Genomic DNA, 27,608 nt, shown 5'->3' with positions numbered 1-27,608 from the left:
TTAGCAACTCTAGGACAACAGTAGCACGAGCCAGACTGCGCATTGACTAAGGTGTCATTGCGTTCTCGCTGTCAGCCGCGTAATCGCTCCACGCGGGGTGAACTTTTCAAAACAAGTGCAGCCACACGCGTGCGTCAAACATCCTCCGAGAGCGGCTGTGAAAAGAGGCCATTTGCGGTAGGTCGCGATGTGTTTTGACGCATCTCATCCCCTCTTGATCGGCCGCAATTTGCTGTAGACGCCGTGGCGGGATGACAAATGGCTGCTTAAAAAAAAAAAAGATTACCGTTGAGCGCCTGTTGCTGTGCAGAAGGAAAGCTGAAATGAGGCAAAAAGTCAGTGCGAATTACAACATCAGTCAGCTATTCCCATTTTATTGTTCGTAGAACCTCGTGGGAAAAGCCTGTAGACATATTTTGAGGTGATTTAAGATTTGTGGCACTAACAACACGGTGAGCGCGCATTCTTTGGGGCTGAATAATATAACCATTTTCACCGCTCAACTACCGTGCGCAGGTTTTAATGTGAGTGCCTGCTAACCAGCGTAGACATTCGACAAATGTGAGCGAATCGAAAGGTCGGACATTGTTGCGTAGCGAGCCGTAGATCTGCACCTATGCAACTCGCCTGACCAAAACAACACAAAAAGACAACAACAAAAGTTTGCAGTGATGAATACTGCTTGATAAATATTATCCACAAGGATAATATTGCAAAGGCAAAAAAATCACAGCACTTAATATGGATTCTATCTTTGTTTTCTTTTCCTTCCCGCGCAGTATGACATCCGTTCGTCAGCCTCGTTCTACTTTTCTTGGCTCAAATTCCAACAATTTTCAGGACAAATGATTATTTACTAACTGAAATTGGCATGTACGGTTGTACTTTCAATCGAAGGGCAATTTAATTTATCAAAACATATTGATCAGGACATTTTGTGGTGAAGGCTGCCGGCAAATGAAGCTATCTGGGTGTCTGGCTGGACTGAAGGATAACAAACACTGAGCGATTTTTTTTTCCACTTTCTCTCGATAATACCTGACCATAACTACCTTTGAAAGTGGTTCATCTTCAATAAAAGCGATGTATTCTTCGTCCTATAGACACGGCCAGGTAGGTTTAAAAAAAATAGAATTGGTTTCTGGTAATCCTGCTCCGTCTACACAAACATTAACATTCTAATTCTCTTCTCATCGCTAATAGCCCCAGGGAAAGCCAACCATGCGTATTCTATTAACAAAGTGGCACGCCCAGTGCTCCCAAAGTCTCGCTCTTGATTCATACACATCCACAAATCCCTTGGCAAAAGCTGTTTGTGCTCACCGGAGCCTGCAAGGGAAGGAGGGGGGGGGGGGGGGGGGGTCGGCGGGTCTCACTGAGAAAACTTCAGAACGCACATCACAAATACAACTTTTGAAAACTTGTGTTCCTGCTAATATTTCTTTGTGAAGGCACTTTTTGACTCTTCACAGGCATGAATTTAATAACACATTTCTTACTGTGGTTTCATCTAGCTTATAACAGGCGTGTCAAACTCATTTTAGTTGCCGGCTAATGTGGAGTTACGTCTTCCCTCGGAGGGCCGTTATGACAGTGATACCACAAAATTACTACTTGTACACAACAAAATAATAGATTACTAGTTTTCAAATCAGTCAAGTCAGTTATAATAGTCTGTTCAATTATTGTTCAAGTGAATGTAAACCGGGTAACGAAAGTATTGCAAAATCTCAACGTTATTTATTACACATGACAATGTGATATTTCTGTACAGATTTGAGCAAATTGACACACGTGATTTGCTTTCGCGGGCCACATAAAATGACGCAGTGGGCCGGATCTGGCCCCATGGCCTTGACTTTGACACCTGTGGCTTAAAAAGTCACACGAGTGCGGCCAATTAATAGTTTGCGTTTCATATCATTTTCCAACTCGCTATCAATGACACTATTTGTAAGAGTATGTGCTTAGTGGTGATATCGATCCGTAGGTTGTGCGAGGGGTGTGGCTCCGTTGGATCAAATTTAGAAAAGCTGGGTGCTGGCCAGAGAAGATGTGACTTGAGGTGTTCGCACATCTCGATTTTTAAACAAGCACTGATCAAATAAATCACCAACAACGTGCCCATGACCTCATTTCACTTTTGCTATCATCTGTGCCGTGTTCTTTATGCTCAAGAAAGTGCCTCCGTGTCACAAAGAAAAGTCAAATTAGTTTCAATGCTTGCCTCTTTGCCAACCTTTGCAAGATTCGCGCAATCAAAACACCACACAACTGCAGGGAGCATTTGCCCGCGTGATGGAAATTGGACGCATAGTTAATTTCACAGTGGGGACATGTTGAGCCGCGCAGGCACTGCTGTCGCTGGGGGCTGTCTGCCCAGCAGGAAAGAAAAACACGGCTGACATTTGCCCGCCGTTCATTTACGCTGGGGCTCGGGCCTGCTGTGAGCCACACTGGTCAGGAGGAAAGAAAAGTGGGCAGGCAAAGTTGAATAGCCAATCACATTCAAGCGCCAGCTGGCTTCGATATTTGGAAATTGCCTGCCGAACTATCACCGGGTTTTGGTTGAGAAATATGCTATGCCTAAATTGGAATGACAACCCAACACCAACCTTACAAAAAAATATGAAAGAAGACAAATACGACACTTTTTCCTCCCCAGACGCCGGTTAAAAAAACGTTACGTTTCCCACCCAAGCAGCACTGTGGTGGAAAAGTAGGATCCAGCCGTAGATGTAGACAACACTGCCCTCTATGCTTGCAGAATAGTATTACATGCGAAAAGAGTGATAAAGTGAGGAGCATGTTTGTAATTTTTAGGATTACACATGTTGCATTTTTTATTGTTTGAACATTTCATTTGGAAGAGTGGTTTCAGAAACATAGGGGGCAAAAAAACAACAACAACAAACAAAACAGAAAAAAACAACATCAATTCTACAAAGCTTAGCGCAATAAGCCTAAAAGAGGTCAATTTGAGTCTTACCAGAATTTTCTCCAGGTAGGACCTTAAGAGGAGGAAAAGCGGTCCAAATTTGAAGGCACCACTTAGCGGCTGAGTCACGAGTAACGAAAGAACAGGCAAAGCAAATTGAGGAGCAAAATGAGGTCAGTAATAGTCAGGATGAGAGTGCTCAGGTAAAAACTTCAATCTGTCACGACGTGCCTATTTGATTCAAGATGTCAAAAGGTCACGGGTTGCACTGCGGAAGGGTCAGGGTGAGACCACTGGCCTGAAACCTTCAACGGGTCAGGCCTGGCACGGCACCAGGTCAAGATGAGCACTGGGGGAGTCAACATGAGTTTATATCTTCTTCATCCTCTGCATTTTCTTGGCCTTAGGTCTTCATCCTCCTCTTCATCTTCATCCCGCTCTTCATAAACTTCATGCTCGTCGGACATCCCATTGCTCATCTTCCTCTTTGACTCCTCGTCATTCCCTTCGTCTTCATTCTCCTCTTCGTCACCTTCCTCCTCCTCTTCGGCTTCTTCATCCGCCACTTGATCTTCATCCTGCTCTTCATCAACTTCATCCTCTTACTCATCCCCCTCTTCATGTTCTTCAACCTCTTCAGCTTCATCTTCATAACGCACTTCATCTTTATCCCGCAGCAGAGGACCCGATACTAAGAGTGACAGCTCGCTGCATATATGTTGAACACCACGTCACTGTCAGCGTGGTCATCACGGCAGAACAGAAGGGTTGGAACACACTTGCCTAATGTTGCCGATAAATTAGAGTTCCATCACGCTGACAGACCCCTCACCGGCTTTTCTGAAAGGTGTCATCTGCTATAATTTGATTGTTTTTCGGTGACCAGTAATATGGATTTTTATTCAGCCCACCCGCGGATCCTCTCCAGTCTTTCCTTCAGTACAAATGGGCCCCTGCATGCAAATTATCCTCCTCGAAGCGATTCTCAAAGCTCCATCAACAGGATTCACAAAAACCTGGGCGGCGAAAACTTTTCTTTCCCCCGCTGCTTCACTTCAACACCTCCAACTCGGTTCAACCATTGGCCTTTTATGTCTCATTTGTCTTGTGAAACTCGACCAGTGCCAAGTTATTTGCTGTCAAAGAAGCAGGAGGCATGTCACGCACTTTAAGATTTGTGGACCAACCCCAGACACCATCAGGGGCTTTTTTTTTCTTGTCAGGGAAAAAACATACAGGCTTGATGAGATAAAAAAAAAAATCACTTAAATGATAAATGGCACACATGTGGTTTGAAGGGCCTTCACCGATTTGTTAATAAAAAAAAAAAAGTTAGAAGCTCGGTATTGTCCAAGAGTATTTTGCTGAGTGGATTTATTAAAATTCATTGAAGTGTTATCAATTCCAACTAATCCAGTTCATTTGGTAAACTTTGGATATTTAAGATTTTTTTGGGGGGGGGGGGCGGTTGTCAAAGCTACCATAGCTGTGGCCTCTCCCCATAAAATAAATACAATTTCATGCATCCAACTATAATCCGAACCACTTGCTGGAGCCGGCGGCCCGGTAGTCCAGTGGTTAGCACGTCGGCTTCACAGTGCAGAGGTACTGGGTTCGATTCCAGCTCCGGCCTTCCTGTGTGGAGTTTGCATGTTCTCCACGGGGCTGCGTGGGTTTTCTCCGGGTGCTCCGGTTTCCTCCCACATTCCAAAAATATGCATGGCAGGCTGATTGAACACTCTACATTGTCCCTAGGTGTGAGTGTGAGTGCGAATGGTTGTTCGTTTCTGTGTGCCCTGCGATTGGCTGGCAACCGATACAGGGTGCCCCCCGCCTACTGCCCGGAGACGGCTGGGATGGGCTCCAGCACCCCCCGCAACCCTTGTGAGGATCAAGCGGTACGGAAGATGAATGAATGACTTGCTGGAGCCTATCTCAGCCGTCTTCGGGCAGTAGGCAGGGGACACCCTGAACTGGTCGCCAGCCAATCGCAGGGCACAAATAGATAAACTATCCACACTCACATTCACATCTAGGGACAATTTAGTATTCCATTAACCTGCTATGCATGTTTTTGGAATGTGGGAGGAAACTGCAGTACCCGGAGAAAACCCATGCAGGCACAGGGAGAAGATGCAAACTCCACACACAGGAAGTGTGGAACCCGGGACCTCTGAAATGTGAGGCAGACTTTGTAACCAGCCATCCACCGTGCTGTGTAAATACAAATTTTAAAACATTAAAAAAAAACATTATGCAGCTTTACAGTCACTGTTTACCAACTGGTTTAACGCAGCCCGCCCTTAATTGGATTCATTATCTAAAGCTCCAAGTCGGGGCCAAGGTTATGAGGGGAACAAAAAAAAAAGATTGGGGATTTCAGTTATCTCTCGTTTACTGCAAAAAATAATATGCATTTATCGAAGGCTAAACTGCCAGCAGTGTTTATGATAAGTAATGAGCACATACTGTTAAAAAATAATGGAAAAGTGTGAGGGAAGGGATTTCTTCCACAGTTTTACTGCAGCCATTTTCCATTCAGGAACGAAATAAGGATGCTTAGGCTATCATGGATTGAGTCACGTTTAAAAATGGGTAGTCAAATTGAAGTTTCTTTGCGTGCTGGGGACACATAATGGAGTTCTCTGCACTCCTGGAGAGTGAAGTGGTGAAAATTGAGGGGGGGGGGGGTTGCAGGTTGCTGTTGTGTGATTGAAAAAGCACCTTTTAAGAAGCTCGTAGCTTCACACTTCTCACGTAACTAAGTTTTGAACTTGACCTTCTCACGGAACTATGTTTTGAACTTGACCTTGTCTATTTTTATACAGTGCAAAAATTAAACAGGTGCACACCCGCACACACACGCACTCACACAAGCACACACACACACACACAAACACGCTACAATCAGCACTGTGGCTCTAGTCCCAGCTTTCAAAAGAAGACATATGCAGGGGGCAGATGGGGAGGCTTGTTCGGGTTTATTTGGGAGGGATGTCGGCGGCACGCCGCATCAGTTGACAAACCCAGCGCCAAAAAACACAAGCACCTGATTGATGTAATCTGCTGCAACAGATCCTCACCCGACTTTGAAAACGGTGACAATACGTTAACTCCACACAGAAGGCGGTTTTACAATCACATGCACCAAATGCCCACCTTGAATAAGAACTGAAACAGGCCAATCCTTCCTTTAGCCCGATGTTCTTTTTCACTGCATTCCCGTGTCGACGCATTGTTGCTAAGCATGATTGGGTTGCACATATATTACTCGAATTAAATTAGAAGACTGCCATTACTCACAATGCATGCATTGCTGCATTCTCAAGGGCTGATTCTACTACAGGAACAAGAAACACACGCGGCAAACATGGCATTCAAGTTATCGACTTGCCACCAAGTTGAATTTATAAAGCCCTTTGATATGACAGGAAGGACAGCGGATGCGGGGGAGTGAGTGTCGGTGTGGTGGATTTTTATCGGTGTTGAAGAGTGACATTTCCATTAGATGACAATCCAGGGCGCCTCATGGAATCCAAGATTTCTCAAGCCCACCCCTACCCTCGCGGGGGGCCTATCAAAATACTGATGGCTTCCGCTGGGTTTTCTCCGGGTACTCTGGTTTCCTCCCACAGTCCAAAAAGAATACATACGATAGGTTAATTGAACGCTCTAAATTGTCCTTGGGTGTGACTGCGAGTGTGGTTGTGTGTCTACGTGTGCCCTGTGATTGGCTGGCGACCAGTTCAGGGTGTGTGTCATCTACTGCTTGAAGACAGCTGGGATAGGCTCCAGCACGCCCGTGAGCCTCATGTGGGTAAAGTGGTTCAGATAATGGATGGATGGAAGAAGACCACGGCAAGCCCTTTCCACAATTCTAAGATGTCACTTCTCGGGTGTGAGGAATAAAGGGGATATGAGAGTCACTTGATTGGTCACCAAGTTAGCACTATGGAATTATGTACTCTATAAAGCACTGTACTCTATTTACAGTGTGTACTTACAATTTTGTAAGTACTATTGGTCTGTAATTCACGATTCATGATGGCGCCCCCTGAGTGGCTGCCTCTCCAGCAGCTCATATCTTATCTTATCTTATCTAATTCAGTCGGATCACCATCAAAACCCTTTTTCACATCCCCGCTGAACAGTTACGCTAATATCATTGAAGGGTAACAACTTATATTTCAAAGGCTGCATACCTAGACGAGCCAGTACAGTTAAAATCTGTCGATGAATAATTAAAGTTGTTGCGGAGGAGACGGGATGCCTATTCAAGTCAGAAAGATAAATAGAAGATGATGTATTCTAGAGTGAGAATGTATTTTCATGCCCGGCCGTTAACATGAAAAGCATACAGGTCAGTTGGCGTATCAAACAATTCCAGGAATAGATGAATCAGGAACCACAAGAGAAAACATAACCGGCGGCATACATTAAATAGCCTTCTCCTCCAATCTGTGGTTAATGCTCTTTGCATCAACTCCCTGACCTGGCAATCTGTGTTTCCACTGGCGACTATGAATTGGGGACCTTAAGTCAGGGGTGACCAATTTTTTGTTCAAAGGAAAAATCCCAGACGCAAGGGCCATTTTGACATTCTTCATCTCTATTGACAGCACGATGCCAGAAACAATCTGTTAGTATATTGAAGAATATGCTTGGCAATAATATATTGTGGCTGTACTGTTTGTATTATTATTCATTCATTCATTCATTCATCTTCCGAGCCGCTTGATCCTCACTAGGGTCGCGGGGGGTGCTGGAGCCTATTCCAGCTGTCTTCGGGCAGCAGGCGGGGACACCCTGAATTGGTTGCCAGCCAATCACAGGGCACACAGAGACGAACAACCATCCACGCTCACACTAGGGACAATTTAGAGTGTTCAATCAGCCTGCCATGCATGTTTTTGGAATGTGGGAGGAAACCGGAGAAAACCCACGCAGGCCCTGGGAGAACATGCAAACTCCACACAGGGACGCCGGAGCTGGAATCGAACCCAGTACCTCTGCAATGTGAAGCCGACGTGCTAACCACTGGACTACCGGGCCGCCCTTGTATTATTATTACAGTGCACTCCGCTTAATAGAACACCGGTTAATAGAGTAATCCGCTTAATAGAGCAAAAGGCTCTGGAACAGATTTGCCTAATGCAATTTCCTATAAAGATACTCCGCTTAGTAGAACAGATCTCCGCTTAATAGAACAGGCCGTAAGCAATGAACATTGTAAACTAGTGGTTTTCGAAGTGTAGCTATCGCGATACTGTACCACTATCGCGAGAAAACGCGGTGGTTCTAGCCGTATACAGTAACAGGTAGCACGCGTCACTCCACACATAGACACACGCACGTCACAATGGCTTCAACTTCATTCAAGAGACGAGAGAGAGACGAAGTGTAGCTATCGCGATACTGTACCACTATCGCGAGAAAACGCGGTAGTTCTAGCCGTATACAGTAACAGGTAGCGCGCGTCACTCCACAGATAGACACACGCACGTCACAATGGCTTCAACTTCATTCAAGAGACGAGGGCTATCACCTGCGGATAAGAAGGACATACTCAGACGATACGATGCATTGCCGGATTCTCAGAAGGTACGCCCGCGGTTTCCAGGACTTCCCTCTTATCCAGCGCATTGAGAGGGAAGTCAACCGCAAAATTACGGACTCCTGTTTCCAGACAAAAGTAACGAAATTTTTCTCGTGATTTGAGATGTTTGAAGTTGATTAAAGTTGTTGTTTTGTTGTTTGATTAAAGATATGGACGTCCACAGTCGAAATATCTCTTCTAACTCGTCAGCAGGGGTTTTTCTGCGTGCATAACTTGGTCGTCGACGTGTCTGAAGGTGTACCTAATAAAGTGTCTCCGGTTAATAGAAACCCCGCTTAGTAGAACAGAAGCGCTTCGGCCCAATGGTGTTCTATTAAGCGGAGTGCACTGTATTATTATTATTATTATAGTTACTTAAAATGAAAAATGTGACGGAGCAAAACCTGAAGAATTTCACAGGATTTCGGGACAGGCAGCGGCCCTTCATCCAACTCAAACATATGAATTCCTGCATCGAAAAGCAGTTGTGTCACATGGCCATATTGAGAACCAAAACGAAAGCATTTTTTTGACTGAGCCTGACCTTGACATGGAACAGAAAGCGGAGCGAACAATCACGGTTCGCACTATTCGCCACTGTGACTGAATTATCTTTCTTCATCGGTGCACTCCGATGAGAAATTGGGTAACTATTTTAGTGATGTGTTATTGGAGGGGGGGAAAAAGGAGGGAATTTAATCTTCTCCCCTGCTTGGCACATAGTGTAGAAAATAAGTAGCGCGATGCAGGCCAATGACATTGGGCCACGTCCATTGTGAATTTTAGCATACGCGTTATGCCAAGGGCAGACCTGGCTCAGGAGGCAACAGCGGGTCGTTCAGTAACCAGAGGGTCGGCCTTTTCCAATCCCGCTGACTTGCTTGGGCAAGAAACTTCACCTTCTTTGCCTCCACTGTCACTCAGAATGGTATACAGCTTGCCTCCAGTGTTACTCACTCAGTATACGGCTACATGTGAATGGTAGTGGTCGGAGAGGCCGTAGGCGCACACCGGTGACCCCGCTTCCGTCAGCCTGCCCCTGGGCAGCTGCGGATCCACACGGTGTTTACCACCACCAGAGAGTGAATGTGCGAGCACATTAAGGGAGGGTTTTTTTGTTTTTTTAATCAGACGCTGTTGACCCCAAATGGCCCCAGGGCTGTAGTTTGAACACCTTTGTCTTCATAGCTGGAGGGCAGACAAGTAGGAACAAGCCACTGTTAGCCACTGAGCCATCAGGGCTCTGTCCTTCTGACAAAGAGGACAAACATGGCTGAATTTGCATTGAGGCCCTAAGACGCTCTTCTCCGGGGTTTAAGCGCCTGCACTTCAGATTTGAAAGCCTTCACATCACCTCATAAAGATGTCTATCATCATGGGCGAATAAGAAACCTTGTCAGGGCACCGAGTCTGCGCCGGCACAGGCGTCGGATGGGCGTGATCGTCAGCCACACAAATCAATCATGCATAAACAACGCAACAAGATGAACTCGCCTACAATAACAATTCCGAGGGAATATTGCGGCATAAAAAAATTGGATAATGAAAGTCGAGAAGCCGTGCCAGTAATAGCATCAAGCTAATAAAAGAGATAAGCAATCAAATGGGGAGCCCAAGTGCAGTAAAAGGAACGATATCAGTTTTCATTATTTTGGATGACACAAGAAGCAGGGGTTTGGGCAGATGGGTGCTTATATAGATTAAAAGACATTATTATCAAAAGGTCTCCCCAAAACCTCCAAATGTGAACTCATTAAAATCCAAAACGTGGTCAGGGACGAACCATGGAAGCATGTTCGACTACAATAGCTGCCGCGTTGAGACTGAGATATTGCAGACAGACGGTCAATCCAATATTTTTCCTTCCCTTTTCCTTTTCATTTTAAGAAAGCAAAACAAATATTGTTGTGAGGACAAAAAGCAAAAAGAGGAGAGACAAGTGCAGGTGGGAAGGAATTGAAAGAAACGGGATTTGACTGAAATCCAAAACGACCCGTCTCACGCCGATGCTTGAAATTCTAATATTTTCCCAACGAGGTCGAGGGGCAAGACGGACACACACAAAAAAAAAATGGATGGACTGATGTGTCGCTACTGGTTGTGTGATCACCACTCAAACCACCTTGCCGCACGTACAAAAACATGTAACACGATAAGAAGAAAACAGCAAAAAATAAATTAAAAAATCAATACTAATTTCTGAGCAGATTGAATCAACAAATAAATGAAGGCAGGATACCTACGACAGTTATAGCCTCTCGAGTGGAAAGTGTCCCTGATTTCATCATTACACCTCATTGCACCAATTCCATTCCTTTTTTTTTTAACCATAAAATAAAAGGACTGTTGGTTCTCCTCTTAAATGTGGGCATGTATTAAGATCGCTCTTTGGAAATCATACATTGCCATTGACAATGTGCTTAAGAGGAAAATAGTCTATTTTTAGACGTGTAACGTGCCCTTTTTGCACATGTTTTGTCAGTAGCACTGCGTCGTCGCGGGGGCCAGGTGTGGGACATTTAATCGCACGCCCGCGGCTGGCGTGTGGCACCTCACGGTAGGAAATGGACAATTGAAGAAATGGCTGTCAAAGTTGTTTTTGTGACAAGTGACAAGACGTTGGCACGTTTGTGGAATACGAAAGCCTCGAATCATCACATGTTCTTGCAATTCATGTGCCAACTTTCTGGCATCATACCATAAGAGTTTCTACAAACACACGGCATTGGGATTTGTTGGAATGTTCAATTATCCACTCACAAATGGCCGCAGGATGGATTTACGGAAGAAAGTGTTTGTGTTTTGGGGGGTTTTTTTTAAGCCGAGCGGGGCATGCGATCCGTCGGTGTCAAAAAGTCCATTTATCTGCAAGAACAAGGTGGCAGGAGCCGAGACGGGATTAAAGAACTGGCTGCCGCGGTCGGCTTTCACCTTCAGCACTCCGTCTCAAGTTGGAATGAGAGCGCTCCATCATGCGACACCCAAGCTGACACCGGCCGAAGCAACGGGGCGGGAAGAGCAATGGGGTGTCGCCATCTCGACGAGATCCGCTCCCTCATGGCATCACCGCACTTTTTTGGGGGGGGGTGGGGGGGGCACCTCACGCGTGCGTCGGCAAAAGGCTCACCTTGCTGGTTGAAACAACACTGTGGACAAGTTAAGTAATAGGTGGGGTGACATACGACGCCATGAAGAGCCGAGGGGGTTTGAACACACCAAAGCTATTACCCCTCAGGAAATAGTGTAAAGTCAACACATTTTCTCTTTGGTGTGGTTCGCATTCACACTGTGCTTTATGCAAGCGAACTCCATTCTGTCAACACAAATGTGTGTGTGTGTGTGTGTTTATACTACACAGACAAGTTGCGTATTTTCCGCACTATAAGGCGCGTCGGAGTATAAGGCGCACCTTCAATGAATGGCCTACTTTAATTAAAACTGTTTTCATAAATACGGTGCACCGCATTATAAGACGCAAAGAATAGAAGCTACAATAATGGCTGTGGTTGTGCTACGCATCCACTAGATGGCACTACACTAAAGGGAATATAATACAATACAGCTTTATTTATCGAGAGCTTTCACTTACTGCTGCAGCTGTAACAAAGCGTTTTACAGAACGTTGAAAATACTTACGACGACTACCAAGAAATCCGAATATTGATCCATATATAGAAGGAGCATCAGATTATAAGGCACACTGTGAGCTTTTGAGAAAAGTGATTGCGTTTAGGTGCGCCTTATAGTGCGGAAAATATGGTCCAATGGCACAGGGGTGAAAGTGATGGGCAGCTTCCTTCACAGTTATTTAGAACATGAGTCAATTCATTAGAGTGTGGCTGATTTAAATAAGTCTATTTTTTTATGATTCATTGCGCATCTTGTGTTTTACTTTTTTTTTATTCATCATTAGTAGTGCAAACGCATCATCTGAGGGGGTTCTGAAATTGTGTGCACAAAAATGCTCAAATTCAAAGACAAAGATACGAATGAATCACACATTTGTGCCAACACACGGTTAGAGAAAAAAAAAAGCCCATTGCTTTTATTTCTGGTATTTTTCCAGTACACGTTTTTTTATGGAAGGAAAAAAAATGAGTAACCACAAGACTAAATATTGGCTGAGCAGGTGAGTCGCAGGAGGTTGAAACAAAAAGAAGCTTTTTGGGTTGGTCAACTTGGGGGGTGAAACTGCTTTTTGAGGGACAAGTTTATGAAGAAAGCAGTTACATCACTACTCCGTGTTTAATAAAAAAAATACATTAGATCTTAGGTTACAGAACAGGAGGACACAAGAGAATAAAACCACAGTAAAAGAGCTTCAATCCCTTAAGAAATATGAACAGCTTTTTAGGGATTAGTGAGGAGAAAAAAAAAGAAAGATATGAAAAGTCTCCTTTTAAATCGAGGAGAGGAGCAATCTGACAGTTGCATACACAGCATATGCTTGCGCTCTCTCAAGATATAGAGAAATATGTACAGGGAGTACTTTCACACTTGCCCCAAACAGTCATGTTGAAAATCTACGGCAAATTTTCATTTTACGGCCCGTCAGCTCTGTGATACGGAGCAAATGAATGCAGTGGCAAACAAATCTATCAAATCCTACATCAAATAACCGCGCGGTGCCTCTTGCCGTGACTTAAGGACACACACCCCCCCTGAAGGTGAGAGAGGGAGAGTTGGCGAAAAGAAGGGATGCAAACCTGCGGACAAACAGGCTGACGCCAGCAAGCCTCAGCATAATAGATGAAAAAAAACTATTCATGTGTGACACGTTCATGCAATCCTTATACATCAAAGCCATTGCTTATACAATACAATACAATACATGCTGATTTATATAGCGCTTTCACAACAGCGGCAGCTGTAACAAAGCGCTATACAAAACAGTTAGCATAAAGTAAAATAATAAACACAACACATAACATAAAACACGGACAGTCGTGCAGTCCTAACCACTTTTCCGTCACACGCTTTGTTGTTTGAAGCGGTTTGAGATGAAAGAGGAGAGAATCAAAGTGTCCTTTAAACAGTGGATCAGAGACGTCATGCTCAAAATGTGCACACGTCGGCGACAAGCTAAGTTTCAAAGTCAACAAGAAGCTGTAGCATCCATTGACGAAAAAAGAGATCGGTTCACTTCTCCTGTCCCATGGAAATCCATTTCAATTCCAAGCGGCGACTCACGGTTCCAAATACGCATCGGCGCTCTGCGCCAACGCTCCTCTCTCCTCATCCTCAACTTCAGCAGCCATTCATCCCACCGCACCAACGCCAACTGTCCAACAGCGCTGACATAGCCACTGAACAAATCGGGGTTGTGAAAAATGCTGCCCATTACTGGCGCAAAAAACACAAGCGCCCCAGGTCTGTCCAGCACCGACAGTCAATGGCGCCGACATTCCTCCCAATCAAAATCTGTGCTGGTACAGGCGTGCTGCCGAGAAGGCGCAACCACCAAGCACAGATACTGCTCCTGTGACGAATGTCGTGGCCAAAAAACGCTGAAAACAGTCCATATCAGGTCCGAAACAACAAACAACATGTGACAAAACAAAAGACAAAAACACCAAAAACACCAAAAAAGAACAAAAAAGCAAGGCTCTTGAAGAGCACTTGCCGAAGCCTGCCGACTCGGGCGCCATCTTGGGAAAAAAAAAAACAGGCTTATAAAACAGGCCACGCCCACGTTCGTCAATCACTCCTTTTGGATAGAATTCAGAAATGGTGACGCAAAAAGGCTGCCAACGTCTATGACGGGCCATACCGACTTTGATGCCAACTCTAATGCTGGTCCATCGCTGTCTGTGAACGGCGAGTGTATTACCAACAATAATACAAATATTAACATCAGCATCTGCCTGTTTGTATTGCACGGGTGAGCATAGTCATCAGCCTGCACGCACTGAAATCCGTTTCCGCGTTTCAGCACATGCACCAGTGAAAATGCTGGAGACGGAAGATCTACTTTTCGATCAACCAACCTCCCATGATCGACCCGTTACCACACACATGCGCACTTACACACTCATGTCATGAGCTGCAACAGCCATAATGGCCCTTAAGATGAACAAAACAGAACAATAAAGTAGACGCAAGAGTTTGTGAGAAGGAAATCACCGCTTACCTTCATCGGCGTGGAGGCATGGGACGCACTCCTGCAGCGTGTTATCGTAGCTCGCGTGTACCGTTTTTAAAATGCTTCTCTCAGGTCTCCAGAATCCCATTCCTTGCCAGTGCCCTTGATGAACTGTACATGGAACAAACTCTGAATGAGATTAATAACAATAAAAGAAAAAGCGCAACAGCTTTGATGGCAAGGTGCCTATTGCAGATTGCTAACCGCTAACAACTTCCGTTGATACTGGTCACGCGGCACACTAGGTTAAAAGTGGCTGGTTTTATTTTATTTTATTTATTTATTTAATACGTTTTGTGAAAGCGAGACTTACAGAAAAATAAATCATTAATAACATGAACTTAGTGTTTTGGGTTGAGTTTTTTTTCCTTCAACACCATTTGCGATTGACTTGAGACCAGTCCGCAAGCTACCGGTCGATCGCAATCGACGTATTGGGCACCTCTGCTGTAGACAAGTGTGCAGTCTCAAGAGCCAAAATGCATAGCGGATGGCGGGCGCCTCGGTTAATGCGAGCCAGCTGCATAAAAAGCCATTCTTAAGCAAAGAGCGCTAGTTAAGTTGGATGGTCCGTTAACGTGGCAAAGTACACATCCAGACTAAGATATTTATTTTTAGTTCTTTAACCGATGCAAGAAGGATTTAATCTGACGTGCATTCGGGCTTTGCAGCCTGATCGACGGACACAGAATTGGAGCGCCTTCGTTGTCTGTACCGTAAGAGAAACATGGGCTCACGTGCGACCAGATGATTTTTTGTTTTTTACCAATACACATTGAGCGACGGGAGCATTTGCGAGCATATCGGGTGCACAGGAAAAAAAATCTTTCAGAGAAATTCGCAAAAAATAAAATTAAAAATGGTTTCAATTTTGCCCTGTGTTTGGCACGTGTTGACATCCCTGTTTCATGAAACCTTGTCACACGTCAAGATAGGAAAAAGCCTTTCTGGGAGCGTTCGATAATGAGCAGGCCACTGCACTCAAAATGGTGACTTTGGAGAAATGAATGTGCTGCCAGGTTACTTTCAAAAGGCTCGATGAAGGGGGAGAGAAATGCAATCAGTCATCAATGGCAATAAATTCCACAGTGGAGCGAGGAACATCACATTTGAGCTGATGCGGCCAAATAGTTTGACAGAGAGCGCGTTTTACAGTTTTGTTTTGTTTTTTTACCTCCTTCTCCAACTAACAATGAGTTTTCCAATAGATTGTTTGTGTGAATGTACTTGAGGTTTATGGATGTGCATGATATACATACGGTCCATCATTGCCACCCTGGCAGAAAGCGGATGGCTGAGGTCACTCTTAGAACCTTTTGGACAATTGCCCTGTGCTGTTTAATTTGATTAGCCATAACTCATTACACTCGGGAATGTATTGCACTTTAAAAAAGAGTGTTCAATCAGCCTGCCATGCATGTTTTTGGAATGTGGGAGGAAACCGGAGCACCCGGAGAAAACCCACGCAGGCCCGGGGAGAACATGCAAACTCCACACAGGGAGGCCGGAGCTGGAATCGAACCCGGTACCTCTGCACTGTGAAGCCGACGTGCTGGAGTCAAAATAATAATATCATTATTTCCTCAGCAAAATTTAGCTCCACCCCACACAAACACACACTTTAATCATTTAGATTTCCATTATCGCTGCTTCCTCGTCTCATTACTCAACCTTGTTCCCTTGACTGCGGAGCCGTGAGCCACATTTTAACCCTGCGCATTCCGATCAATGCGACAAGGAGCTCCATTGGAGTGTTTTTTTCTTTCATTCTTATTTTTTTTTTTTGAAATATATTTTCACCAAACTAGGCGAGATTAAATGGAAATTGGAAACGGCGAGACGCAATTCAAATAGCAAAAGAAGAGCCGTCCGACGCAGTATCGCCTTATGACTAAAGCAATTTCACTGAGGTGGGAATGTGCAAACGGCCTCCCCAAACAGACTGTCAGTCACACAAGCGTGCCTGGGAGCGACCGCCCGTCAGATTCTCCCGCCACCCAATTCCCTCCCGCTTCAGCAACTTTCACATCGATGAGGGGGGGGAACAAAACAAACAACAACAACAGCGTTGTGCATGTGCCGCTCACTCGAAAGGTAGCCACAGTGACACTTCCATAATGACGGGGACAAACTCACCACCCCGTTCTCAAAATGTTAATACCTCAGCGAACAGCTCAAGAAAAATATTGAATCATCTTTATCTCTTTTTACAGCATCATCTTAACAACAACGGAATGCCGTAGCACTTTTTAAAAGTACTGTCTTCCGAATAGCTTTGCCAACATCATATGATATCAATTGAAACAGTCCCCTTCCCCCTATTTCATATATTCATTGTCATCTAGCATTTCAAAAGTAAACATGCTTGTATCAAAATTGGTTGTGTTTAGCGTCGTTTAGCTAATGTGCAAAAAGTGCACAGAATCATTTCCTCATGGCCATGTTCAGCATGTTTGAGAAGAGGAGTGAAAGTAAATTTGTAAATCATAATAATAATTTAAAAAAATTTTTAAAAATACCTTTATTTGACTGGGGCAATGCACTCGAACAATTGAAGTTTGTAACTGAGAGAGTTCAGATCTCCAGTCCCAGTTACTACAGTACAACGTGAAATGTAAAATATACATCAATTAACAAAGCCAACCAGCACAACTCAATAATTAAAAAAGCCAATATTGAATTTACAGTATATGACATGGGCTACCGAGTGGTCCAGTGGTTAACGCATTGACCTCGCAGTGCAGAGGTCGCGGGTTCGACCTTCCTGTGTGGAGTTTGCATGTTCTGCCCGGGCCTGCGTGGGTTTTCTCCGGGTACTCCGGTTTCCTTCCACATTCCAAAAACAGGCTGCTTGAAAACTCGAAATCGTCCCTTGGTGTGAGTGTGTGGTTGTTCGTCTCTGTGTGCCCTGCAATTGGCTGGCAACCGGTTCAGGGTGTCCCCCGCCTACTGCCCGAAAACAGCTGGGGTAGGCTCCAGAACCCCCCACCATGACCCTTGTGAGGATAAGCGGATCGGAAAATGGATGGATGGATGGATGGTAAATAACAATTCAGTAGTAAGATAAATTTGGTGGGGTACTGCATGTACGGAAATAGTGGTTCTCAATTTATAATATGCAAAAAGTGCACAGGATGGCTCATTCAAATGCATTTTTTTTTCTTTATATTCAAAATTGAACTGCATGCCTGCATCTGGAATGATTTCGTTTTACATTTCATCCATAGAGAATAGTACAGAGAACCACCACCTCTATTATCGTGATTATGACATTTTCAGAGAGTTTCATCTCTTCGCTTCCGAGGGATGCGTCCATCACTCTAAACCCAGGTAAAATAAAAGAGTCAATTTTCGATCAGTGATTTTTTTTTTATTGGCTCATACGCACTTTTCCCACGAAACAAAGCTGCAAGTGAGAGTGCTGATGACCTCAGATATCCTCGACAAATCTACAGTGTTCTGACGTGGACAAGAACAAACAGTCACCGGAAATTGGCAAAAGATGGGCTGAGAATTACGAGCGCTGAATGAGTGAGAGAGCATGTTTGCTCCCCTTTGTCAAAAATTGTCAAGCCATAACAGTGAAATAGGATTATCTTTTTTTTCCCCCTCCCCTCGGGTAGAGAAAACACTGATGCTTGAGCATATAAATACAGAAACAGACTCAAGAGGGGTCAAGAAGGCAGCACGGGGACAAAAAAGATAATTGGCAAACTGGGCTACATTTGTGCGATTGTGACTTTCATCATTGACTGCGGAAACTCATTACAGACGTGGGCCGGTGTGGGAGGCGGATCCTAATTGTGTGCCAGTTTGTAATTGGGCACAGTAATTGACAGCTGGAGGAAGCAGGTGTGCGAGGGAGATGTGACGGCACCAAGAGGCCGGCAAAGGAGATAGGTGGGATGAGGAGGGGAGAGGAGGTGGGAGAAATGGGGAAGATCATCACTTCTTTGGGGTATGGGTTCAACGATAAAGAAGACATTTGGTACGGCTACTGTGTCATCATCTGTGCTGCAGGATTATTAAAAGTTCACCAGCACAGGGTCCGACATTAATGCTGGCCTGATGGCCCTGAGCCAGCAGGCCAGCCAGCCAGATAGCAGCCAATGAAAAAAAGAATCTCATCAATAAATACAATTATATTAGCACATTTTTGCGTTTTACATCACATTTTTTTTTATATATATGGTATTTCATTACAGTATATTTTATATGTTATACTGCCGGGAAGAAAAATACATGAAAAAAAAAATCTCAAAATAAAGTCAAGGTCAAGGTCTTCTTTATTGTCAAATATGCTTTATGTATGACATGCAGCATAGATTAAATTTCTTCCTATCGATCCTCAGTGCAAACATGCAAACATGCTGTACATTAAACACACAGAGCTAATACAAGATGGCAGCTACGCTGTATAAAAGACATAATATGTCATCTGAACAGTATAAAAAATATAAACAACATAAAACAATGACACTTGCGGCTATTGTGGGTAAAGTGACACAAACTTTTCTATTATATAGGCACAACGCGACCCAACTACGCCCCCCACAAATCACCGTTAATAAACTGTATTTTTTTTTAATACAAATTCAGAGACCAGCTGGATCTCGGTGATCCTTTTTTCCGGTGCCTAATCAATCCGAGTTACTGTTTTTCATCAAAGTGACCTTGGACAAAAGTGTACTCTATCAATGCAGCTCTATTTATGCGAACATAGTTAAAAAGCATTTTGTTTTTGCTGTTCTTGTATATACTGTAATACATTCCTCCTATTTGCCAGTACCCTCGATTATCAAAATGAAAAAAAAAATGAGTGAAAAGACTTTAAAAAATACAACGTAAGTGCTTTGTAATCCAGATTAGGTTGAATTACAAAAATTCACCGGCAAGCGTTTCTGCCGTCTAGTAATCTGAGCGGCTGAATCCGGTGCCAAGTTACTTGGAACATGATTGTATCATGAACTGGTTTGTGTTTTTATTTCAGTAATGTAAATGTCATATAACAGTTTCCGCTTTCAGACCATGACAAGTTTCTGGAACGCAATCTGACTGAAAACTAACCTCTGTTCATTAAAAGTGGAGTTAAGTGGTGTTGTGTAAGAGGTAGAATTCAATAGTTCAATGATGTTGAAATGGTATCAAAACTTTTCAAACACGTGGCAATAGCTCCTTCGGACAAGAAGGCTGTGTGCCGCTATGTTCAGAATACACAAACTTTTGAGTTTCCCACATTGTCACGATGTGATAATATGATGACCGGAAGTTAACATAACAATGTACACCCAAAACAGAAGTGCGACATGCATAGAGTCCTTTATCATTAATTGTTTTTAGTGCCGCTTCGATAGGATTATGTTGTGGCCGATGAAAACGCATCATGAAGCCTGTACATATGAATATAGAAAGTAAACAAAGCCTTCGCACTCACTCAGTGATATGGCAACTAAAACGAGGTCTTCCGATGCTTCGGCGATCACAGTTTCAAACATGTTGAACTTAAAACACGCAGGCCATAATTTGTCACAGTGTACTTGCGCCACTAACAGCGGCTTCTAATGGCCGCTCGTAATCAAGCACTGTGATTATGCACTCGGGGAAGTGGGCGCGTGGCAAACGGCCCTTTTTGGAGATGTCCTTTCTGTCTGAGCCAAGTGCACTAGCGACTGAGAGGATGCGAGTGCTTCATTAGCTTTTATGCCCGCTGCCTCGTCTTTGCTGCAAGACTTCCTGATTTCCACAGAGTGAAAGTAGCCCCCGAAGAGCCCTTGATAGCCGGCATTAGCGGGCTGTGGTGTGCCGCCTTTTGTGACACGGAGGATGCCTGTGGTGATTGCATATTTTGCGTTCTCACTAGAACCACGGAAGGGAACAACAACAATGCACCAAAGTTTACACATACACATGAATTCCGACAAAGACGCGGGTGAGGATTAATTTTAACAATCACTGCGCTTTCAGAGAGGCCAGACGGCGCGTGGTGTCCTCCACATGGTGAGTGACATTCGACGAGCAAGACAGATGCTCGGCCACAGCCACTCATTAGTGAAGGCCGCAGAGGTTCTGACCAGCTATGATGACTGTGACTATGCTGCCATCTGGCAGCTAAAAATCATCATACATGATTCAAAAGGGATTAGGGAGTCCAAATTGGAACCACCGGCACTTATGAAATACAGCAGCATGTTTGTCATTAATAGATCAGCAAAAAAGTCAAAAGAGCTCATGGTCAAAAAGATGGCGTAAGTCTCCCATTTGGTTTCGTGGTGCCCATTTTAGAGTCATTTCTCTTACTTCCAGTGAGTCCTTCAAAAACTAACTTGACACGGAGAATACTTTAGTCGGCAATTGTTGTTTTCCTTTTGTAAATGTATTGATGGAGGATTTTCGAGGCATCTGACGTGCTCGTTGTAGGTTTAAAAAAATAAAAAAATTCCATAAAGATGCCGGTCGCTAGTGGCACTGCTATTTTCAGCGAATTTGTCTTTCAAGCTTTAAATGGTCTTGCCCCACTTACCTTTCTGAGGTCCTGCAGGGTGAGGGGTTAGGGTTAGGGGTTAGGGTTGTGTTTAGTGTTGGGGTTGGGGTTAGGGTTAGGATTAGGGTTAGGGTGGTAGGGTTGGGGGTTAGGGTTAGGGGTTAGGGTTAGGGGTTAGGGTTAGGGGTTATGGTTGTGTTTAGTGTTGGGGTCGGGGTTAGGGTTAGGGTTAGGATTAGGGTTAGGGTGGTAGGGTTGGGGGTTAGGGGTCAGGGTTAGGGGTTACAGTTAAAGTTAGTGGTTGGGTTACGGGTTAGAGGGGTTAGGGTTAGGTTTGGAGGGGTTAGGGTTAGTGGTAGGGGTTAGGGTAAAGGGAGTTAAGGGTTAGGGGGTTGGGGGTTATGGTTAGGGGGTTGGGGGTCTTAGGGTTAGTGTTAGGGGTTCGGGTCAGGGTTAGGGTGTCAGGGTTAAGGTTAGGGGTTAGGTTTCGTGATGTTAGGGTTAGGGTTTGGAGTTAGGGTTGGGGTGTTAGGATTAGGGGTTAGGGTTGGGGTTGAGGTTAGGGTCAGGGTTTTGATTAGGGTAAAGGTTAGGGGTGTTAGGGTTAGGAGTTAGGGGTTAGGGTTGGGGATAGGGTTAGGTGTTAGGGTTCGGGGTTAGTGTTGGGGTTGTGGTTAGGGTTAAGGGGGTTTCCGGTTAGGGGTTACATTTCGAGGGTTATGGTTCAGGTTAGATGTTAGTGTTGCGGTTGAGGTTAAGGTTAGGAGTTTAGGGTTCGGGGTTACGGTTAGGGTTGGGATTGGGGCTAGGGTTTAGCGTTATGGGGTTCGGCACTCGGGTTAGGGTATTAGAGGTTAAACTTTAGAGGCTAGCGGTTAGGGGTTATGGTTCGGGTTGTGGTCAGACACTATTGGATATACCAGGGATGAAGCGGAGCCTCAAAGGATCAAGCTTTTCTCTTGCTGCTGCTTCCCTTTAGAATGACCTTCTGTTAACTGTCAAGCAAGCCCCCTCTCTGTCCATCTTCAAAACTCATTTTAATTGTTTTTATTCTTTGCCTTACGACTCAGCATGAGACTTGATATTTTTTTAGTGTTTTATTGTGCTTATGGTTATTTTTCTGCTAATTTATTGTTTTCAGGCCCGGTAGTCCAGTGGTTAGCACGTCGGCTTCACAGTGCAGAGGTACCGGGTTCGATTCCAGCTCCCTGTGGCCTCCCTGTGTGGAGGTTGCATGTTCTCCCCGGGCCTGCGTGGGTTCTCTCCGGGTGCTCCGGTTTCCTCCCACATTCCAAAAACATGCGTGGCAGGCTGATTGAACACTCTAAATTGTCCCTAGGTGTGAGTGTGAGTGCGTATGGTTGTTCGTTTCTGTGTGCCCTGCGATTGGCTGGCAACCGATTCAGGGTGTCCCCCGCCTACTGCCCGAAGACAGCTGGGATAGGCTCCAGCACCCCCCGCGACCCTAGTGAGGATCAAGCGGCTCGGAAGATGAATGAATGAATGAATGAATTTATTGTTTTCAACTATTTGATTTCACATGGCTTTTTTTTCTACAGCGTTGCTTGTTTTTAAAGTGCTCTATCTATAATGTGAAGAGCTTTAATTTGGGTTGTGATGAAAAATGCAACTTTATCATTATATTTTAACCTGCAGTGAAGATAGAAATGCTTGAGCTTCTCTGCACACTGCTCATCAATAACAAAGTTTCCTTTTCATTTTTGGTAACTATGGATGAACAAACGCGCGCACACACACACACACAAAACATTGCCTGGGAGGCACAAGGGAAGATGAATTGCCACTAACTGCTTGGCGAATCACATTACAGTTCATAGATTATAACTATTTGAAGTAAACCCCGCTGGCAACAAAATGAGTCTGATGAGTTGGCTCTTCAGCTGTGCTCATCTCTGCTTGGACACCTCACTGATGCATTGCCTCTTTAAGAAAAACGGGGCGAAGCGAGCGGCACGCTGCCTTAATAGACCACATTGCATCTTTCAATGTGTTTACCCTTGTCATTGTAACGAGACTGGAAGTCGTCAAATGATGCTCCAAATGATTCACTGAGGATGATTGGCTTTAGATCCACTTGCAAAAAAAATAAATCAAAATAAAAACGAAAGCAGGAGGAACACTGTGCCTGTGACTCTTCAGCACACTAGTCTCAAAATGGGCACTTTCATGGCTAAGGTAAGCACAGGCAGATGCCTGACGAAAATCAATCAATGGAGCTTACTGACCTTACAAATTCTTGCATGCCCTTTGGGCAACGTGCAAAAAAGTTTTTCATTTTTATTTATTTATTTTATTTTTTGCATGCACCCACAATACGTGCCCATGTGTGTGCATGCACGTGTATAAAGCACAATTCCCATCCAGCCAGGGATTAATCCAATCCATTATCTGGCAGGGCTCAGGGCAGCCCAATCGATGGGGTTCTCAGTGGTTGCTGATGAACTTCCCGATGTGACAAGGTATATCACTCAAAGCTGTCACAGGGCAGCACTGCATCTCTCCCCCACCCCCTCCAAAAAAAAAGTGCAAGGCCCAAATGTGTATAATAGTGGGCATCCCTGCAGCGAATACAAACAAGTCTGACGGCGCTTATATTGACCTGGTGAGCTGACTAATTATCGCATACACACACAAATAGAAGCAGGATTGAAGCAGACGGGGGGGGGGGGGGGGGGGAACCCTCCACTCCATTGGCTCTGTCACATGCTAAACCACTAATCTCAAAACAAAAAGGTCCAGGAAGTGCATTTGAAGCAACATGGTCAGCCGTGACACAACCGCCTTTTAAGATGGACCATTGAAATGGGTGATCTTGTGTTGCCATGGCAACAGCAGAGCAGCTCTTTGTCTCGTGACAGCCCCCTCCACCCCGTGTCGCTTATTTGAAAGGTCAATCAGTTTTTGTAATGTTTTTGCATTATTATTATTATTAGGATTGGAAAAGCGACATTACCCTGACTTATAATTCATTTTAACTCAATATTAAATTAATATTAATTAGTATGAGCAGTGGGCGGCCCGGTAGTCCAGTGGTTAGCACGTCGGCTTCACAGTGCAGAGGTACCGGGTTCGATTCCAGCTCCGGCCTCCCTGTGTGGAGTTTGCATGTTCTCCCCAGGCCTGCGTGGGTTTTCTCCGGGTGCTCCGGTTTCCTCCCACATTCCAAAAATATGCATGGCAGGCTGATTGAACACTCTAAATTGTCCCTAGGTGTGAGTGTGAGCGTGGATGGTTGTTCGTCTATATGTGCCCTGCGATTGGCTGGCAACCGATTCAGGGTGTCCCCCGCCTACTGCCCGGTGACGGCTGGGATGGGCTCCAGCACCCCCCGCGACCCTAGTGAGGATCAAGCGGTACGGAAGATGAATGAATGAATGAATAGTATGAGCAGTTGGGTGTAGAATGTGTAACTTTAAGGGGCGGTGCCTAGTGAGTGACATGAGGGGCAGGAGTCGGATTGGCCGGATACTTTGCACGTGAGCATCTAGACCTGTGTCGTGGCTTACAAAGAGCTCCTTGCAACTTTCCGTATTTGTATGTTTGACTGTTACATCCTGTTTAATTAATAGCAGCTGAAGCTCCGCTTGCCCACATGTGAGGGCATGAAGTGCACATTTTTTTTCACCTCACTAAGCTTGTAAATTTGCACTTTCCAAAGTCGGGTATCATCGTATTACATTTAATGGCAACAAAAACCAAGCACAGCTCATCATGGCAATCCAAGTGACACCACTATGATAAGAGGTAAAGTTGAATAAGCTAAAGAAAAAGTGTCACACAGCACACTCAATTAAACAACTTAATTGTTTGACATCATCCTGTGTGTGAAGGCTTCATGTGAAATTAGGAATGCTGCGTCAATTCAAGCGTGAACTGTCATTACATGGAATGAGGAGAACGCTGAGGGTGACGTTGAAACCCTTCGAGCTGAAGAAGTGAGAGGGATGATGGCAGAGGAGGTGGCGAAGGGGATCAAAATGGCAGGACAGTTATGAGATGTCTTTTCAACATCGCTGTTTTGGCCGCCGCGCCAGTCAATCACAATTGCAATGGCGGGGGAGAGACGGGTGCGGCGGCGCAGAAAGAGCACCGGTGATAATTACAATGCAAGGGACAAGATAATGGGAAGGCGCCGCGCTCGTCCAATTGCTTAGTATATGGAGGCACCCAGGCGCCGCCAACGCCGCCTTTGACAACCGGCAATCACAGCTCATATCATCGTGATCCAAAATGAATTAATGTGACGAACGCACTCGCTCGGTTGCTCCGTTGCTCTGAGAGGGTCAAAGAAGATTCATTGTACTTTGTCAACAGCAATATCAAAACACCAGACGTGAACAACAGGACAAATATCACATTTGACAACAAACTGTAGTCAACAAATCTAGTCTGTATTTAATGTAGAATACCAACCAGATCTCTTTCAATCGCCGGTGATAGTGCGACTCAAATTTACTCAGTTTAACCTTTAAAATGTACTGTACGTGTGCAATTACAATTTGTAGTGACAGTCTAATTCAAAACATAAATGTCAGACTCAAACGTTTTAAAAGGCATATTCATAAGCCTTCTGATATTAAAAATAATTTGTGTTTTGTCTTTTCGCTGGTTTCATCAAAACGATGGTCCTTGGATACAACAATTTCTCGACTTTTTTTTCTCTCCACAGGTGACTGTAACATGCCGTGTCGCTTCTTTTGCGTTCAGTAGTTCAACGTTGAGCTACTTGCAAAGTGCACATTGCATCACTTTGTTATTCAACAGAGATGGGAAGGGTTCGCATGCCTTTGCAAAACAGAAACGCAACAGTGGAAACAAACACTTTGAACAATTATCACAAACACTCCCACCTCTTGTTACGTCATTTCGCTGTACTTGAATGTTCACTATCACATGTTTTTACTGTTCAGAAACCAGAGTTTGTATCGCTAGCAAAACAGCAGTTAGCTTACCTGACTTTTAGAGAGTTTTGTAATGAATTAAGTTGCACCTCTAGTTACGTTATTTCGCTGTACTTGAATTGAATGTTCACAATCACATTTTTTTACTGTTCCCGAAACCAGAGTTTGTATCGCTAGCAAAACAGTGACGTTAGCTTACCTGACTTGTAGAGGGTTTTGTAATTAATTAAAGTCAACGTTGCCAAACAACGTGGTTTGCCATTTTATTTTACCAGCATCGAAAAGAGCATCAATGTATTCAAATTAATGATCGTGAGAGTTGCTCCCATCGCTGTTGATGTTTAGCTCGCCGCTTAAACACCAACAAGTGACGCGGATTGGAATGTGTCAAGTCAAGTGAAGTCTAAGGTTTTTGGCAAGCAAGTGGCAGGTCCTAAAAATAGCAACTTGAGTCGGATTCGAGCCAACCCATCTCTGATAATTACTATTTTGGAATGTTTTGTTGTTGACCACTTTCTGCCCCCACACTTCAGCCAATGTATCAGTAATTCAGTGAAAATGAGTGGGATGAATACTGTATTTTAATTTTAATTTACTGTATTTTAAAGTCCATTTACAATGAGTGCCTATAAAATTTCATGATTGTGGTCACTATGCTCCTGATAAAATTATTATTATTATTAATAATAATAATAATTAAATTGATCCGCAGTACTGCAATGCCTTGGATAAAGAAAGCTCATCTCAGCTCAAGCACAACAATAGAAAGTGTAATGTCACCATCTTTTGTCCGCAAAAGACATTACATCATGCTGGAATCTAAGTACACTTTTTGAGGTACTGATAAGGGTCTACATATCAATATCCAGGAAGGATTGCCCGCTCCCGGAGAGACCATAAGAAACTTATCTATGCTTTTATCTCCAGTAGACTTGATTATTGGTTATTATTATTGATTATTGGTCTTCTTACCAGACTACCTCAAAAGAGCATCAAACAGCTGCAGCTCATTCACAGCACACACGGGATTTTATGGTAAACTGCTAAATATTGAACCATAAATATTTGAGTTGCATCAACAAAAAAAAAAAACTAGCATCACTTAGAATTGAGGTCCCCTACCGACAGAGTATATGCAGCAGAACACTCACCCAAGCACTAGTTATTGAAAGTCAATAACATAAGTTTTCACATGATTGAGTACCTATTGACTGACAATCTGCTTTGAACACTTGGCGGTGGTCCCGGAGACTCCCATCGCTCATCTTCAGCAGGGAAAATCACCTTGGTAATCAACCGCAACATCAACAACTTCATTTTCATGAAGCCTCCTTTTCCTGCTTTATATGACCAAGTGGATGCAATGATTCATGATCAAACGAAAGGGATAGCATGCACGCAATTTGTAAATCCCTTTCCCGATTGTAACGCTGCGTTCAAGTCAAATACAATTTTATGTGCTCGTTGACTTTTTTTTTTTTTAAATGAGGATGTGTCGTGTCACTCACTTTGGGTTAACATGCATAAAA

The 27,608-nt window shown here is 44.2% G+C and overlaps 1 long non-coding RNA gene across 1 annotated transcript in view; it reads right to left on the bottom strand.

Annotated features, from left to right (window-relative positions):
• LOC127612726 (uncharacterized) overlaps positions 1-26,503 on the bottom strand; it is a 29,617-nt gene extending 3,114 nt beyond the window's left edge. Inside the window, exons 1-2 of the long non-coding RNA XR_007965933.1 lie at positions 26,279-26,503; positions 14,665-14,787 (exon numbers count right to left, since the gene is read on the bottom strand). This is a non-coding gene — a long non-coding RNA (uncharacterized LOC127612726). The remainder of the gene's footprint in view (positions 1-14,664; positions 14,788-26,278) is intronic.
• Between the last annotated feature and the right edge of the window lie 1,105 nt (positions 26,504-27,608).

The sequence above is a fragment of the Hippocampus zosterae genome, chromosome 1 (genome assembly GCF_025434085.1).
Source record: "Hippocampus zosterae strain Florida chromosome 1, ASM2543408v3, whole genome shotgun sequence".
Lineage (NCBI taxonomy): Eukaryota > Metazoa > Chordata > Actinopteri > Syngnathiformes > Syngnathidae > Hippocampus > Hippocampus zosterae.
The sequence above is the reverse complement of the archived record's forward strand: the minus strand, read 5'-3'. Positions and strand labels throughout refer to the sequence as shown.